The sequence below is a fragment of the Lytechinus variegatus genome, chromosome 19, assembly GCF_018143015.1.
Source record: "Lytechinus variegatus isolate NC3 chromosome 19, Lvar_3.0, whole genome shotgun sequence".
NCBI lineage: Eukaryota > Metazoa > Echinodermata > Echinoidea > Temnopleuroida > Toxopneustidae > Lytechinus > Lytechinus variegatus.
The window spans coordinates 15,411,309-15,424,997 of NC_054758.1; the positions used below are offsets into that span (position 1 = coordinate 15,411,309).

The 13,689-nt window shown below is 39.2% G+C and overlaps 1 protein-coding gene across 1 annotated transcript in view; it reads right to left on the reverse strand.

The window, feature by feature from the left end:
• Positions 1-13,462, reverse strand: part of LOC121406013 (thialysine N-epsilon-acetyltransferase-like) — a 33,305-nt gene extending 19,843 nt beyond the window's left edge. The window contains exon 1 of the mRNA XM_041597013.1: positions 13,180-13,462. The gene's annotated coding sequence lies outside the window, so the exon portion shown is untranslated. The remainder of the gene's footprint in view (positions 1-13,179) is intronic.
• Positions 13,463-13,689: the final 227 nt, after the last annotated feature.

Sequence of the window (13,689 nt, forward strand, 5' to 3'; positions counted from 1 at the left end):
TTTGATTTTTCTGTTTCGACAAAAGCCTACTTACTCCAAAGGTTTCATTCCCCTGGGTGCCCCTGAAAGCAAATGCTTGATGAGTAAGAAACTCAATGCATAATATATACTGGTACATAAAAGTGAAAAAAAACGTAACAATAATGAATACGAACAATAAAGGCGGTAAAACTCCAGAGAAGGGGGGGGGGTCAGGAAAAGGGTTTGAAAATGAATTATATGATTATTTCCGTACATAATTATGAGTGAACTTTTTTAGTTATGTTAAAAATGCAGTGACACTTGTGCTAGAAATTCCATAAAGTCAATAAAATAAAACAAGTGTTCACACCCAACATTGGATCGCAGATAGTCGTGAGGTGTATATAGCCTTGAATCGACGTACTGAATCGATCTGAATTATTATGTTGCGTGATCTTTTACAATCACGCAATCATTGGATCATTTACGTTAATAAAAGGAAAGAGTCAAAGCGAGACGAGGAATTCTATTTTATCAGCAATCATTTAATTGTTATACTATCTGCAAAATCGCCTAGCCGCGTAGCTCCCCTAGCGGGGTTTCATTTTTTGTTTGCTTTCCATGTAGAATCACAATATCCCTTCAAAATTTGTTCCTCATTTCCCCGTGCCGCTAGTGGACCTTTGCATCGCAGAAGAAACTCGCATGCATGTGTTCGGAAATCGTTTGCGAAATGATCCGAAGAAATACGTCTACTGTCTAGAAGAAAAGAATTTGGCAAACCCAATTTTGAAACCATCTCCTGTGAATATGGAGAGCTTGACGTGCACTTACTGTTTCGTGACCTGATTGATCAATATTATCTTTATCCGGGAATTGATCAATAAATGTTAGTATAATTAATTCGCTAAATTCCTCTGCGCTAAAGGTTGCGATATTTCAATTCAGGGGAGGGGGGGGGCTTAATTTCTGTGCTATCTTATTTTATTTGGTAATCAGTGCATCATACTCTACGTATCGAAAAGCTACTCTTCTGCATGTAGAAAAATCTGTCATATGGAGCGTTGTGGCCCATGACTGGATAAGTCTCCGGACTTTGAAACAGAAGGTGGTGGGTTCGAATCCCTGCAGACATGGCGTAATTTGCTTCAACAAAAAATTGATCCACAATGCGCTGTACTCTTGAACCCAGGTTGGGTGAATTGGTACCGACAGGACGTACCCCCCCCCCAAACAAAAAAAAAAAAAAATGGAGCACCGGAATCGGTAGCCCGGGTAATATTGGAGCGCCTAGAGCCACCCAAACAAAGTTGAAATATGTGCTTCGATTTCAACCATACACTAAACAAAACAAACTGATGATAAATTGTGACTCTTTCTAGGCCGCCATCATGGTCGTGAAAACGATCCAGGACTATAAATTTCTTTTCACACCCTATTGTCTGGAATTGCCAGGTAAACACCGTAAAAGCTTCTGCCAGACCATGGATCTACTCTAGTAGGATCCATGGTCAGACACTACCATCGATCAGCATGCTTCTGACAGTTTCCGTAAGATGTCGTCAAGACGACCGCAAGTTTATTTTCGTTTTCACAACATGAAATGCACGTTCTGTCAACATGGTCATCCATGTGTCAACAACTACATTCTTCTGTACTGCGACAGTTTCACTTGGTGCAGTGAAACCGACCCTAGACAGGCCAAAGATTTTACGTTATTTCCAAATGACCAATCATCGAACGGTCTGGAGAAGGTCTCATTGGCACGGTCTGTGTGAAAATGGAGTTAAACAGCTAAATAAACGAACTTAAACGGAAGATTATTATAAAGCGTGCACTGTAGAACTTCTCAATACTTCTACATGAATTTTCACTTATACATATTTTAAATAGATGTCGCAAACACTACCAATTAGAAGCTATCACTATACTAACCCGAAAGAACTTGGAAGTCCCACATTTCTAGATTTTAAAAAAGAATATCATGATAACCTTTTATCAGATACACGTGTGTTTAATTTGGAATTTGGAATATCTAAGGAGAAAAAATCCAACGCTATGAGATATGTGTTTAGATCCTAACAAACGTATCTGAATTCATATTTTCTAACGCTAAACATGTAGATAGGGGTGGGGCTTAGGGACCCCCCCCCCTTCTTATTCAAAGTTTCAGGACCAAGATAAATCAGAGTAGAAAAAAAGGAAAGAAGAGGAGTGAAATATGACATTGATTGTATGTCAAAACCAATCGCAAAACTAAACTTTTAAGTAAAAATTGTCAAAATATCTTGCTCGCTTCTCGACATCGCGACTTCTCATAAATATTACCCAATACTGAGCCACGTTCTGCCCCTCATTTATTTTTGTTCATTACGCGACTGCCAAGGTGCTCAAGGATTAAAGTGTTCAATACTCCCAATTACAAAACTGTAGAAGAAACTTGTATAATCATAAGTGTTAATGAATTGTGTCGAGTGTTCAAAAGTGTTAAAAAGCTGAATTGGATATTTCCACAGGCTAAACTCCTCTGCGTTAAATGTTACATTTTAATTCAAGCGATAACCTTTGTATTGATTGTGTTTATGATCTCTTTTTAAAACGTGATTGAGTGTTTATGAAGTATTACAGATAAGCTGAAGTCAGAAAATTGATACAAGTTTTGCGATGTATTGCGGTCGTTTATCATGATTTAACAGACAGTATACGACAATATCTAACAGGGGGATTAGCGTAGATGTCGAGACAAAATGTCTGTACATGTGTGAACTGAAACTGGTGAGAGCATTGTTACGTATGAATTATCTCGCACAATGCAACACTGGATTAGAGGGTGGAAAGCCGGAGAAAAAAAGAAGAGAAAAAGAAGAAAAGAGACATTCAAAAGGAGCCCTAAACCCAGACAGAAACCGTAAAATGTTGCATTTTAGTTACCTTGATATAATGAAAGGAAAGGGGAATTGAGGTGAAGTCTACTAGATTTATTGGCCCAATTATTGCGAACTTTGCCAGGGCTATTTCTTTTCCTTCAATATTAGGAGAGGCACACGTGTGCATTGGTCGATGCAACCCCTAAATTATGAAATACATTTTTTTTACCATATTGAAATATATAATTGCATTAAATATGTCTCCTTATTCAGAATCGATTAGACCTATTTTCACCTACCGTTTTACATCCGATACGTCCTCGTGGATTAATGAAAGCTAGCGCAGAGGATTAACATGATCGATTAATCCGGCTAATCTTGAATAAGAATGTAGGGATCTGCAATCTGGCATGTCGCTGGCGACCGGATTAAAAAAAGCCACTTCTTGTTTTATTGATATCGCTGGAAAAAAGTACTCAGTAGAGTCGGTCGACAGTTTTTAAGAGATAAAGGATCAGTTTCTGTTCTCCACCCACTGGCGGATCCGGGGGTAGGGGCACAGCCGGCACGTGCCCCCACCCCCCTCATGATAAGCAAATTTAAATTTGTAATGTAAAAATGCCATTAAAACAGAGGCTTGCCCCTCTTTTGAAATTGAAGACTTTTTTGTAAACATTTTTTTCGGGTACGAAATATCCTTAATCTGTGGGGGTTTGGGGGGGGGGGGCTTGTCAATTTTTTCGGGTACGAAATATCCTTAATTTGTGGTTGAAACTTTGTTTTTTTTTTGCTTATCAAATTTTCCTCCGAAAAAATTGCCCCCCCCCCTTGGAAAATCCTGGATCCGCCCCTGTCTCCGCCCATAGTACAGATGAAGCAACGGTTGAGATCCCCAGGCCGAGTGGTTTAAGACACCAGGGGCCCGTTGCATAAAACTTTTTACCTGAGAAAACTCAGGTTGTTTTTACCGGAGTTTTTGCCCTGTGTTAAAGTCAATGGCAGAAATCAGACTAACCTTAGTTTTCAGTTTTTACCAGAGTTTTCTCAGGAAAAAAGTTTTATGCAACAGGCCCCTGGGGGGTGTTTCACAAAGATTTAAGTATGACTTAGGTCGCGCTTAAAGGTCGACGCGTACATGATGTGCAACGCGCAATCTTATTGATCAATACGCAGTAGTGCGCGTCCTCTTGGCACGATCTGACCAACGAACGTAGAGGGCAGCAACACACAAGCGTGTTGCTCTAAGGAAGGTCAACTCGATACGCGCATGCAACTGAGCTGCGCGCATATTTTATTGTTCATGACAACGAAATCAAATGCCGATCAAATACAACAACAAATTAGTAGTGATCAAGAAACGAATATGAAAGAATATGACTACAACGATATCAAAGATAACATTAAAAAATATGTTGAAGGATATACATAAATATGAAAACATACTTTGATATTTAAAACTTTACAAATGCAAGTTTCAGGAAACTAAAATCATTACCAAATCGGTGATTGTTGTTATCAGCGATTTCACCAGACGGCTGAATTAGGTGATTTGCGCCGAGACGATTTTGTGACCACTCGCAAAGCATTTCGGGATTGAATATGTCCCCCTTATTTTCTCTGGGCTCTTCGCTGAACCCATCATCATTCTATGCATAAGCTACATTATGCTCCGTCGTCTGCTTAGATTTCAACCCCCTAGTCTAGCACTGGTACTTGTTCTGCTAGGCGTCGATCAGCATTTATCTGCAGTCCATATAGGCCGTGACTCATTTATTTATTTATTTATTAGAGCAGCCGGGCAGCAATGCCAATGGGTATTAAAAAAATAATTCACGTATCTATCAGTAGTATGTTATCATTTCTTTTCACCATTTTCCCCAAAACTTATAAATTTAGAAATACATTCCAATCAGTAATAAGTGAAGTCTACATCTAACCTAGATCTTGATCATGTTGATCGATAAACCAAAAGCTTCAGTCTCTGTATTTTGGTTGCTCTGCTGAACTGCGCTGGCTCACTCACCGATGGAGATTATAGTAAAATGTCAGAAATTGTTGAATAAATCCCCAGAAACGACGGTTATTCCTGTCTAGTTGATCGATAGACTCAAGTCTAAAGATCTACATGTAACTTTATTTGTCTAACTAGACAAATGCTCTGACCAGTCTCGATCTGTTTGTTGAAGATGTTGTTCCACACTGGATATCTAAGTAGATCTAGAATATATATAGATCTAGCACGACTTGTTGGTATGAGACAATAAAAAATACTAAAATAATAATAAACTCAAAACAGATGAATTCCACATTGTCTTTATAGTATAGGACGCCTAAATCTAGACCATTTGAGGGTTGGTCCATGCAAGCTAAGTTTGGTTCAATTAAGGCCAGCCTGCATGGGCTAGCCGCTAGTTATGATTTTTTTAAGTCCGTTAAATGCCTACAGGGTAAAGTCTAGATCTAGAACTAGAAGATTTAATGGTTGAAAAGTTACCGTTAGGCCTTACCGTTAGGCATGAAATCTTTAAAATTCAGTTAGAAAATGCATAAAAATAAAATCACGACGAGCTCATGCAGTCACTTTGCTCTTTCACTTTCGAAATTTCTCCAAAAAATACGTGTTCTGCCAGCCAAGCCCAGGCCATGCAGGCCCAGGAAAATTTACCAATTCTTGCAATATGGCAAACAAATTATGTAAAAGTCTTTGATTGCACAGAATCAATGGTCAAATTAAGATATGGATGCTGTCAATCAAATCTACTTTCTGCCCAAAATCATAAATTAAGATGGTGTAAAATCTATCTAGCTCCCATTTCTTCTAGTCTAGGCCTAGATCTAAGTATAACTAAGGTTAAGTCTAACGCAAAACGATGATGGCACTCTGCAAACGATGTAACATTGCAATCAATTTCCCAGAATTGGCTGATTTTTCTTAGAAATTATTGAAGAAAACCAGGGAAAATGTGAATAGGTGGCCGTTTATTCAAGCTTTAATTTGGCTTTGGCTTTGCCTTTGGAAGTTTGGTTGCTCAATGATTATCGACCTTCGACGCGACGCCATGCAGCGCCTGGCTGTGCAGCTCAGCTGCAGCGCAGCGCGCAGCCAATGCAATGCATCCGATGCATGAGTTTTTTTTCGCCGTCCATAGTCTCGGACTCGAAGTTGAAATTTAGACCCGGATTTCGGGGATTCGGCGCCTTGTATGAAGATTTATAGACTTAAAAGTAAAATGCAATTTAAAATTTGAAATCTGACCTTGAACAATCATCGTTGATAAACATCAGCCCTGAAGCAATTGCACTTCAAATCAGACCAGGCAAATTAGACGTCATTGTGTATGTTGCTAGAAGATCTAAGACGAGTCGACTGAAGCCCCAGCGCATCATCAACGTTACTAGTAGCTACGCGACCGGCCCAGACTCGGCGCACCCAGGCCAGAAAATTGACCTCGATTATTACGGTGGTTGCTATGCATTTATTAGTGGTGCAGCGAAATTCAGCAGAGGAAAATAAGAGATAAGAGGTATCCTCGTCATAGACTTAATATTCCAAAATGAGAAAAAATGTCAAAATCATGATTATTTAAGCTAAATAATTTCTTTAAAAATAAAAGTAATATTTGTAATATTTCTACCTAGAATAACCGACCTAATAATTGTTCATTAAAAATATTAAAAATTAACAAATGAAAAAAAAAATCAACTCGACAAATTTCCGAAAAGTCCCCCTTATTTTTTAGAGTGGTCACAAAATTCGAGCGGAGTTGACCTTCCTTAGAGCAACACGCTTGTGTGTTGCTGCCCTCTACGTTCGTTGGATCTGACCTATGCTGTCATGCCTTTTATACTGCGCGCAACTAGACATTTAAGTGCGACTCTAAGTCATACTTAAATCTTTGTGAAACACCCCTGATTCTTTAAAATATTTCTTTTTTTGGTGGGGGTGCTTTTATTTCAGGCGTGTTTAGTGCCATTTTCCAACGAGCTATCGTGCCAGATATCACATGCATGTTCTTGTATTAAATATAAAACCATACTTCTTTATTTTTTGGAACACTATTGGACCCTGAAGTGGCTTGACAGGTCAATTCACGACGCAGAGGGGGGGGGGGGGGTCAATGGGGCGTCGGCTGCTCCTTTCATATGGTTTCTTTCCGATTCGTCTAATGCCAATTCGTCCGATTGCCAACTCGTCTACTATCATTGGGTCTACCATCAGTTCGTCCACTCACCACATGATTTACTTTCATTATTTTAATCTAATGCCATTCCGTCTAATAGCCAATTGGTGCAATAGCCATTTATTCCATATAACATTGATTTGGTCTCATTGGACTAAGTTTTAAATTGTGCAAAATGAACGAAAATGAAATGGATATTAGACCAACTGGTTACAAGACGAAATGGTAATAGACGAAATGGCGATTAGACGAAGTGATGATTGGACCAAATGGTTGATGGACCAAATGGTTGTAAGATGAAATGTTGATGGACGAAATAGCATTAGACTAGATACTAGAATTTAATTCGTCATGCGGACGAATTAGGTGTTCTGTCCATATTCTCGCCATCATGATCATTATCATCGTGTTCATGCAGATCAATATGATCTTCATGATAGGACAACGGAATGTTCATTATGGATGGAATACGTGTGAAAGACGGGAGATGATAAAGCACTGGGAAAAGGTTCGCTTTAATATAATTGCAATACATGTGATGTGAAAAAAGTAATTATAATCTGTTTTATCTTGCTAAATTTTAACTTTCATACCTTTTAATTGTAATGAAGGATCATGTACGAGGTGGTAAAAAGAAATGGAAAAAAATCATCTGGTTTACCCCTAGTCTAGATTCTAGACGTCGGTGTACTTGTTATTGCTCTCCATTTGCTTTATTCTCCATCCCCTGCGGGCCTTCCCCAGTGATCGCGCTATCCCCTCTTCACGCCCTTCAGGGCACACGAGTGTAATTCATCTGCGCGCAATGCATGCCGGACAGGCGTAAGTAAAGATCACATGACTTTGTTGATTAAAATAATTCATTAAAAATAGATCAAATGTTTGTATATCAAAAGAAAAACGATAGACATAATGCTATGTTCATACTCTTTCATAATCAAGGCGTTTGGGAAGGCTAGACTGCATTTTTGTATTTCATTTTAATCATTATTACCCACAATGCAGTTCTGGTTTTTCTGGCGATGAACTGGCCGAAATTATGGTTAGTCTTATTTCAGGCCATTTAACTTTTGATTGAGCTGGGCAAGTACCTGATTAACATATCAAGTCTTAATGCACTGTTAATTGTGACTAATGTCAGTGAATTAAAGCAAAATCTATCGAGGGATTGATTTTTAATGATTTTTTGATGAGCTATGATATAACACGTGAGTGAATGGGGGTCTGTATTACTCATGTGTGCCCTTCACCAATGATGATGGTAGGAAATCGTGCGGCTGTTTTCATTTCGGGCGTAGAGGTCGAAGATTGTGTTATTGATCAACAACGTAACTGAAAAGTAGAACAGTCCTGGCAAAGGACTAGTTTACCCCAGGACTCGAACCTGCGCCCCCGAGGTCGCAAGTCAAGTGCGTTATCCATTTAGCCACGATATTCCCGAAAGGGATTTTACGTTCTCATAGAGATTACACGTAAGCAAATTTGAGAATTCCAAATCCAATTTTGCAAGCGAAAAACGGGCATGATCCCGGCATCTGATCGAAAAATGAAGGCAATACTCCCCGAAAGCTAAGAATCTCAGCTACAACATTTTTAAAGCTCAGGGATAACTAACAAGATAAATTGAGATATAGCTCACTAAATAGAGGAATGTAGTTTTGAGAAAATGTCATGTCCCACAGAGATTACACGCAAAATGAGGAAAAATGACATGCCTCTTTTCATCGCTGTTTTACACCATGATGCGTTTTTCAAAATGAAAATTTATGTTCACTTAAGAGAATAAGTACATTCTAAACTGCATCATAGAGAAAACTGGGCGAAAAATGATCAATATTTACGGAGTTATAATCAAATTTGCATAAATTTGATGACGTCATTTTTGAAAGAAATGACATTTTCAGCTTAGGCGCGATTTTGATGACGTCATGATCAAATCTAGGGACAATGTTGACATGACATCAAATCTACAACTCATACTCTATCGATATATGAAGAAAAAAATTGGGGACTATTTAAAGGTAAATGCTAGTTTTGGTAACGATATCAAAATGAGTTCGTACAGAATCCAATGAAATGACCACCAAAGTGTCTGTTTGTATAAATAAAACGCATGTGCCAAAGGATTCTGGAAGAAATAAGCACAGGATTCGGGTAGAGCGTCGGGCCCGACGCTCTAAGCAATAACTATACGTTGTCCCACGTGCGCTTCTCTGTGTTAGGGATTTTCAGTGTGAACATTTTTCAGCGTAGATTTCAAGATTTCATAAAGTTCAGTTAATGTAACTGTACCAGATCTAGATCCTCGATGATATTCTGACAATTAAGCCTTGTTTTACAGACTTTCTCATGAAATCAGTGTTTACTGCAACTACTGGAATTTCTCTTTAAAGAGCTACAGTTAAGTGAATTTTCAATAGGCATGTATTTTGCCCATATGGCCTATAGTGAGAACTCGCGCGCACACGTGCTGCAAATTTTTAACGGGTGATAATTTCGTTATTAATGGTCGTAGAAGGTGGATCAAGGTATTAAATTGCTCAGAATTATATCATCAATGCAATGCTATATAAAAGAACGGTGTTTTTGCGTTGCATTAGGCGTTACGCGCAGAAACCCACGCGCATGCGTGTGTGCGCGTAAATTTTTGAAATGTTTAAAATGACCTGAAACCTACTCTGGTCAAAAAGTGATTTTGAGCATTTTAAGATTTTGATGCGCGCGTCGTGACCTTCAGGTAACCTTTGATGACATGAACAGTTGACCCTTGACCTGAAGTTGATGTGATGTAAATATTGTTATTTTTTTATAATTGATAATGGGAGATATGTATGATAATGTGATTTTACAAAATGGCGTCTAGATGACGTCATCATGACTTGATGACCTTGAAAAGCTTATTTTGGCGTTTCCATGACAGATCCTATAGCTGACATGAAATTCGATGAAATTGACATAGTCAAATTTGAGATATCCTGGCGACAAATATGTGGCCATTAAAAAGAAATTAAGAAATTTATGACGAAATTAAGAGGTGATCTGTCTCGACAGATCACCTAAAAAGCAGACCGTGTGGTGAGTGAACGAGTTGACAGTAGACGAATCGGCAATTTATACCTTTCAGATCATATTAAGATTTGATATGTAAAGATCGTAGATGGCATGCGGTCGTCAACCTTATTTTTAATTGCACCATAAGACAACCACTTTATAGTAGCCATTGTTTTTTGGACAATAATCGGTCATTCGAATGTGGGCGCGTCGAGGTCTAGTGGTTCTGACACTCGCCTTTCAAACAGAGAGTAATCGACAAGGAGCAGCCGCCAATTGTCTCGACAAGAGGCTGACTGGTAGTGGGACCCCGCCTGTGTAATATCATGTTTTTGTTTTTTTGTTTTTTTTTTACGAGCTCCGACCGAGAAAGCCCCCAACTTAAATAGGTACCTTTTCATGTAGCTTGTTAATTGTGATCCCCAGACACTTAACAAATGAATCTGTAGAACTTAATTCTTTGTTTTTTACGAGCTTCGATTTGGGGTAACTTGTTTTTTATGTACATCGTGAATGTGAATTTATCCCAGACACTGCGCAATCTGTAGAACTTATTCTTTCATATTTTTTTTTACGAGCTGCTATTGAGAAAGCCTTCGATGTACGTTGTAGAAATATGGATTCCTTCCAGACACTGAATAAATAAAGCTGAAAGGACGCAAACTTGTACAGCGCCAGTGCCTTTTTTTCTGAGCTATACAATTTAACGCGTGAGGGAATGGGAATCTGATGCATTACCCCGTGTGCACCCTTATAATGGCGCAAGTGTCATGAAATCGATTAAAAGGAACGTCGGGCGGGGTATGATTTCTCTTCGCATAGATCAATGTTCATATTCCCGTTCTCTGCTCTGGACCGGGGGGGGGGGGGACTTCCATTGACACGAAGATACCATATACGCGACCATGGGGTCTCGAAAAGTACCCTGAACACATATTTTCCATATTCTGAAAATGCACCCCTTAACAAGTGTTGGCGTGTGTAACCCTACCCTTAACAAGTATTGGAAACAAGACGATACCCTTGGCAAGTATTCCCTGAATTGAACCCCTAAACAAGTACAGTGATATTTTTTATTGTTTTGTTATGTCACGGTAGTCGGTTTTACATTTACTTTACCTACATCATTGGGTTTAGTACGGCCCCACCTCCTACATCTCGCACAAATCATACTCTAAACACGCAGTGTTAACTGTTGGGGCAAAAAACAACATCCTTGATAAACATTTCACTCTTAATTTTGTTTACCCTCGCACATTTTACCCTAAACACGTAGCTTTCCTATCGAAAATAGATACTCTTTTTTCATTATTTTTGTGTTTTTTTACACCATTATTACGTTACGTGTACGTAACGGGCCCTATCTTGAAAAAGACCCAATTAAATGTAAGTGGCATCCCCCCCCCCCCGAGGCTCTGGAGAAGCTCATGCGTATACACACAATTCCTACCAAACCATGGATTAAAGTGATTGGTAACATTGGTTTGACTTTTAGAAAATCTGAGCTTGAAGGTCACACTTGTCACCTGTGTCTGTGATATGTTACAAAAATGAAGCCCTGAAAAAAAATGCGTTCGAAAATCATTATTTAGTGCTTCAAAAATTGAAATATAAAGCGACCGGAAACACCATCTTAATTTCATCCCATACAGTTATGTGTACTACTTAGGCGTCTATAAGACGCTTATTTACAAAATCGGGGTTTGCCTCGTAGTTTTAGCTTTCATTCTCAATAATGGTTGTTTTCAGGGTTTATTAGTTCTAATACATGCACTTGTACACATGTTTCATCTTGGTTTGAGATTTTTTTAAATCGGCTGCTCACAAAGTTAAACAATACCTTTAAGAAATAATTATCCAATGGAGATGACTTTTTCTCCCATTTTCTCAGCGGAGGGAAATCGATAAAAATGGACCAATTATGCGCATAGCTGACCTTTCCATAGCAAAGGGTCGATATCGCGTATTCATTATGTTCATTGCCAAGGTCAAACTCTCTTGTTTGCGGTAATGTAGGCTTATACTGCAGGGCGTTCTTGGGGGATGGCGGGGGGGGGGGGTCTTCGGAAGGGTTGAGGCGGCTATAATTAAATGGGGGAAGGGGTGGAGTACGGGGGCGGGAGCCGCGGGACCAGGATTATTTGTTTCTACTACCGCCACTCCCCATGTGCTATTTCATCTTTTCAGAAATGATCAATTTTGGGCAAGTATCTGCTCAATTAAGGGCAGGCATTTTTATTTTTTCTTATTTTTTTAATTTTAAACTCCCGAATGTCTTTGTGGACAGGTGGAAATGTATCTAGTCAGTATTACAAGCTTATGTGATTAGCACCAGCTGGTTGGAACATGTCACATAAAAGTCATGCTGTAACACGCGAATTGTCTTGGAATATGATATTGCTAAATACCGTGTGTCGAAATTCTACGCATCTGATTGGTCAGAACGGAAGCCATGAACTTTACGCAGATTAAATAGCACAAAATATTGTCCGGGCACACTATGACAAAAATATTGATCATGATGATTTACGCTGTTTTTCTATTTTAAAAATGTCATAATTGAGTAAATAACTTACTTTCAGCCCCCCCCTGCCAATTTTTTTTATACATTGACGTAGATACATACTATTTAATTATATATTTCGGGGTCGACGTCATATTTCCATTTCCCCCGGCCTTTTTTTTGGAGGGGGGGAAAGGAAAGCGGTGATACATGTGCCCCGCTGACTATATGGGCATATCAGAAGCGAACTCAAGTGATAACTAAAACTCGCCAACCCCTCCCCTCTCCAAATATTTGGGGTCCCCATCAACCTCCATACATAATGCACATCTAAAGACAGAATTGAAGAGAACACAATTTACCCCAACCCCCACCCCCCCCCCCAAAAAAAAACAGCTCTCCCCGTTTCTTCTATTTCTTAATTCCCTTCTTTTTTGGGGGGGGGAAGATTTTTCAAATTAAGAAATCTTCGTACTGATGACGGGGTCTGACAATGCAATTGGCAATGCGAAGCCCATGGGCCAATCTAAACCAAACCAAGTTTTTTTTTTTCAAATTACTCCTTTACTTTAAAGGAGTAAGGAGGATGGCTGGGAAATAAACCAACGATACTCACTTCAAAAATTGGATCCTCCCTCCGAGCGATCAGATGGTGTCAATATGTAATCAGTCGTTTATCCACTGGTTTAACTCAAACACACATGAAATATGAAATATCCAAATCAAACACTGAAAGAGATCTTTCCAAAATCACAGGTTTAATTGATTGCCCACGGTGACAAAATTGCATCTGTTTTCTGTGAAGTGTCGATAGTATTATGGTGCAAGCCCAGACGTGCAAGTGAATATAATATATTCACATTGCCATGCTGTTGTCAAATTCACGAGGTCGGCGCGCGATGCACTTGTGTTGCGAATCCGGACTTCACTCATTGCGCATAAACGTTCAAGGCATGGGCAATGATGGTTGACACTTGACAAGGGGCTTCTTCCGAAAAAATAGCCCCCCCCCCCTTTATAAAAGGGTGGCATGCGATACAAATGGTTAGTTCTAACATTGCCAGCTCTAGGGTAATAATAATTCAGTGCGCTAAAAAAAACTGAAGGCAGGGGTATCGATGACTGA